The sequence below is a fragment of the Silurus aristotelis genome (assembly GCF_946808225.1).
Source record: "Silurus aristotelis genome assembly, chromosome: 17".
Classification (NCBI taxonomy): domain Eukaryota; kingdom Metazoa; phylum Chordata; class Actinopteri; order Siluriformes; family Siluridae; genus Silurus; species Silurus aristotelis.
Window position 1 is genome coordinate 11,268,451 of NC_139590.1, and position 6,000 is coordinate 11,274,450.

The following is a 6,000-nucleotide window of genomic DNA, read 5'->3' on the forward strand; positions in this document are numbered from 1 at the left end:
TATTTAGTTGTATGACCACAGTTTTTTTAAACTGCTTCACATCTGTGTGGCATGGAGTCAATTAACTTGTGGCACCTCTCAGCTGTTATTCCACTCCATGATTCTTTAACAACATTCCACAATTCATTTACATTTCTTGGTTTTGCTTCAGAAACAGCATTTTTGATATCACCCCACAAGTTCTCGATTGGATTAAGGTCCGGGAATTGGGCTGGCCACTCCATAACATTAATTTTGTTGGTTTGGAACCAAGACTTTGCTTGTTTACTAGTGTGTTTGGGGTCATTGTCTTGTTGAAACAACCATTTCACAAGGCATGTCCTCTTTAGCATAAGGCAACATGACCTCTTCAAGTATTTTGACATATGCAAACTGATCCATGATCCCTGGTATGCGATAAATAGGCCCAACACCATAGTAGGAGAAACATGCCCATATCATGATGCTTGCACCACCATGCTTCACTGTCTTCACTGTGTACTGTGGCTTGAATTCAGAGTTTGGGGGTCGTCTCAAAAACTGTTTGTGGCCCTTGGACCAAAAAGGACAATTTTACTTTCATCATTCCACAAAATGTTCCTCCATTTCTCTTTAGGCCAGTTGATGTGTTTTTTGGCAAATTGTAACCTCTTCTGCACATGCTTTTTTTTTTAAAAGAGGGACTTTGCTGGGGATTCTTGAAAATAGATTAGCTTCACACAGACGTCTTCTAACTGTCACAGTACTTACAGGTAACTCCAGATTGTCTTTGATCATCCTGGAGCTGATCACTGGCTGAGCCTTTGCCATTCTGGTTATTCTTCGATCCATTTTGATGGTTGTCTTCCGTTTTCTTCCACGTCTCTCTGATTTTGCTCTCCATTTTAAGGCATTGGAGATCATTTTAGCTGAACAGCCTATAATTTTTTGCACCTCTTTATAGGTTTTCCCCTCTCCAATCAACTTTTTAATCAAAGTATGCTGTTCTTCTGAACAATGTCTTGAACGACCCATTTTCCTCAGGCTTTCAAATGCATGTTCAACAAGTGCTGGCTTCATCCTTAAATAGGGGCCACCTGATTCACACCTGTTTTTTCACAAAATTGATGACCTCAGTGATTGAATGCCACACTGCTATTTTTTTGAACACACCCCTTTCAACTAATTGCCCAATTGCACAGCCTTACGAGCGTGCACATCATGAATGCTGGGTCTTGTTTTTTTTCTGAGAATCTACTGCACCTACTAGTATCTTGTTTGCCACGTAGCAATTAAAAAATTTACTAAAAACCTGGATTATTCTGGTTAGTCACATTGTACTGCTATTATTTTGAACAATACTGTATGTTATCTCTAGTGACAATATGCAGTAAGTATTCAGAATTATATTCTATAATATTATTAAACTAATATTTGAATGGTATAATTGTGTAACTGATTACTGTCACACACTTTCTTCATGGCCATGACAATAATTAATTGTGATGGGTTATTTTATCACTGAACGTCAGCTAGCATGATCTCTTATCTCTGTGGTTTTTGCACGGCACATAGCTCACACCATTCCAGTCCATTATAGACTTCTAACCACCTTGTTTTCTTTTTTCGCACGTACTCATTACCGCAGACACGCCAGCTGTTGACAAGAGATTTCAGAAAAAAGTGAGAGCACATGGGAGGAGAAACTTCATGATTTAACTCAAACGTGCAGATTTGCACATTACATTTTTGATCATTACCAAATATGGTATGTGCCTAATGTGTAGAAGGCTTCATTCACTGCATTTTGTATTCTGTATATAACTGTGTTTGTGGAAAAATAAAATCTTGAAGTATATATGGAGGGAGTGGTGGCTCCAGCGGTTAAGGCGCTGGGTTACCGATCCGGAGGTCGGGGGTTCAAGCCCCGGTATCGCCAAGCTGCCACTCTTGGGCCCTTGAGCAAGGCCCTTAACCCTCTATGCTCCAGGGGACCCTTACGAGAAAAATAAATCAAGGACCGTGATGTCGGAGCGACGTGGGGCCGCCGTCCTGTGGGCTCACCACCTGCAGGAGGGACCGTAAGGGACCGGTGCTGAGAGGATTGAGCAGCAGTCGAAGGCGGGGGCTTTGACAGCCCGAATCCTGGACACGGAGAAGTGTCTGGGGAATCCGCTTAGACTGCTGCCCCCGCGACCCGAATTACGGATAAGCGGGAGAAGATGAATGAAGTATATATGTCTACAAAAAAATCAAGCAATCATAAAGCATGTAGAAGTAGTACAACACATAAAATCAGGTCAAGAGCTTTAGTTGATGTTTACATTAATCATCAGAATGAGGAAACAGTTTCACAGTCTGAAGTTGACCGTGGCATGGATGTTGATATCAGATGGGCTGCTTTGAGGCATTTAGAACCTGCTCGACCTTAGGAATCTCTAGGATCTCTTAGGAATTTAACACAACAGTCTTTATAGTTTATACAGAATGGTGTAACACAAAACAAAAAAGCATTCTGTGTGTGTAGAGTGTGCAGGGTAAAACAGCTTCTTGATGAGAGAGATCAGAGAAAAATAATGAGATTGTCAGTATGAAATGACAGGAAGTCTATTATAATTAATCTCTGTGCTCTTTACAACCTTGGTGAACAGAACAGTATCTCAGCACCAATAAAAAGACCAATGAGTGTGTATACAAAGCAATGCCAAGCATCAAGCAGGAGGTTTAAGTTTATACACATATACTGACCAAAAGGAAGAAAGGTTGATAGTGCATGTAACTGATCTTATGAGTCATTATGACCATTTCTGTAATGAGGAAATAGAATAAACTAATTACTAATGTAATTAAATTATAGGGCTGGCTGCTTAGGAATATAGGATTACATGAGGATGTGGGAGGGTCAGTTTAGATCATGTAAAGTTGCCAGTTTTACCTGGAACTGAAAGTTACCTGGAACTGAGGTGCCTTTTTAATATGTAGGGCAATAGTATTTCGAGGTGGTAAACTTAAGAGGTGTTTGCCACAAGTTCTTTAGGATTGAGGGTTTTTTTTGACAAATCAAATTTAGCATTTGTACTTAAAATGGTTTCAGTCTTTTGCATTGGTCTTGTTCAAAATTGGTCTCACTTGATTGACAGTCTGTAAAAATGTTTGTGTTGTCTTGCTTTTTTTAATGCATAAAGTTTGACAAAGAAATGATTTCTCACTGTAAATATGAGCATAATAATGGTTGGGAAACAATTTGAAAAGTCTAATTTTGTACAAACTGAAGTTTAATTCAGTCTAATGAAAGAGTGACATAATTCCTTGTTGCTGTCAGATTTGGTTTAAATTCAGAAATTAAAACTAGGGGAAGTATGGAAATGGTGAATTGTAGTGGAAATAATAATAAAAAAAAACAATTCCCTTTATATTTGTAAATCATCAAACAGACAGCAATTGAACCCTGGATTAACCCTGGATAAACTCTGCACCTACACTGCCATACAACTCCAAATGATTAAATAATAACACTATTGTAAATGTGATGAAGCCACAAGTTGTAAAAACTTTCTTAAAATTTGTTGTCATATTTCTTAAAATGTTTTGAAAAAAGTAAATAAATAATAATAATTTTATTATCGAATACTAACTGATTCTCCAATTACTCACTGTACATTCCTTTCATTAAGCTTAAACTTAAGTAAAATAACCATTTTTTTTAAATCTATTCTGCATTTTACATAAGAAGTACTTTCTAAGAATATTCTGGTTATTATATATATATATATATATATATATATATATATATATATATATATATATATATATATATATATATATATATATATATATATATATATATATATATATATATATATAATATATTGCCCTCTTCTGGCATCATATCAGATATCATTACTATTTAAATCTCCATAGATTATAGGCATTCAGACATTGCCTACGTGCTGCATGCAAGGAGTGATCTCAAACAAAGGTGTTTTTGTATATTGTCCAAAAAACAAGGGTGAAGTGGCGAAGTATTCACCGACATTTCCTCAACAACGTTTATGACCTGACAGGAATTAATTGCAAAAACTTCCTTGAATCCTTTCCCGAATCCATGGGTTATGTTTAACAGCATTGCTCAATATCTGCTAACATGATAGAGTACTGGCACACCTGCTCGGCTTAGTTAAAAAAACATCTTATCTTAAAAATTTATCAAGCAAACATGCTTTTTGTTATAATAATTAACTTCTTTATACTTTTATGAGAAAATAAATGACTATGGAGACTCTGGGTATGTAGAATAAAGAAAGAAAATCATCTGAATTCATCCTAATAAATTCAATTCCAAGCAAGATTTTAAATTCAAGATTTTTCTACTTCATTTCTAAATCTGTATACTTACAAGCATGTGCCAAACATAAATACTCCAAAACTTAAGTACTTTCTTATTTGTTAATGAGAAAAATGTTTATTATATGCTACATGTTTAAAGAAGAACTCATTATTAATATACACACCTAATACTTAAAATCACACTTAAGGAGACAGTTAGAAATAATCCTAGAATTTTGCAGGATACTTATATTTAAAATGCCTTTAAAAAATCTAAAAGACAATTTTATACTGTTCATTTAATAACAAAAGACTAATAAATTATATAAACAATAATTTTGTTGTGTTAAACTATTGCACTTTATATTTCATAGTCGAGAATGAAACTCAGCACCAGTAATCCTTCACAAAAAGGTGAATTTTTTTTTAAAGTAAGTTTACCAGCAAAATGTTTATCTAATGCCTTAACTGCCATTTAAAAACTAGAGAGTATAAGGAGAGAACAATGACTTTTACATATGCCCTTGTTTGATATTACACTAGCTCATTACACATTATTAAATATCATTGTTTCTCATCAAAGTGTACACTGAACAAAGAAACAAAACCAAATTCATATTTAGAAATAAAACTAATAATAATAATAATAATAATAATAATAATAATAATAATAATAATAATAATAATAATAAAATGAAGTTTTACCAAAATGTAAACTGTTAAACAAATACACTCATAGCATCTTTAAACTAACAATATAGCATATGCATGTGCACACACACACACACACACACACACACACACACACACACACACACACACACACACACACACACACACACACACACATATAGACAAACATGTGAACTGTTTTGAAAGATTGAAAGATATGTTTTGACAGTGCTATTGTCATAAAGTTAGTGGAAAATGATCAAACTGGTTTAAGCTGATAGCATATCTTCAGTAGCTCAAATTACCATTCTTTACAACAATGATGAGCGGAAAAGTGTTTTAGAATGCAACCTTGAGGTGGATCAGCTATAACAAAAGAAGGGTACATTAGGTTGCAATCTGTCAGCCAAAAAACTTCTGAGGCTTTAGCAAACAGCCTTACCAAATCTGAACAGTAAAACATCTTTTTTCCATCCCAGTTTTCCATCCCCTGTTTCAGTGCCCCTGTGCCCACTGTGTATGCCCTAAAGAGCAGTTTTTCAGTTCCTGTAGTCTTCCTGGTAATGTAATTCTCAAATCTCTGTTGAATATGTGCAGTTTGAACATGTGAATGTGAACACTGTCCTAATGTCTAATAAATATTCTAAAGGAACATTGTGCTGACTTTAACCCAACACATTGTTTGAGACATAAAGTAGTTGCCTAAACTACTTTAGTAGTTGCCTATTTTATATCAGGTGTAAACAATACGTTAATTAAGGTATGTTAATAAAGGGACTTCTTTTGGTTGACTAGTTAAAAAACTCAATAGACAGTATTTTTGATGTATTAGTATAGGGTTACATGAATAGATATGATTGTATTAGACATATGTCTAATTACAACATGCTTGTCTTTTGTATTTGACTATTGTAAAAGAAACTATTTTAAATTAAATAAAATTTATATCACACAATTATGAATATACAGTCATAGGAAAAAGAAAGTACACTATTTGAGTTATAGAGTTTTACATATCAGCACATAATAAAAATGATAAGGTTC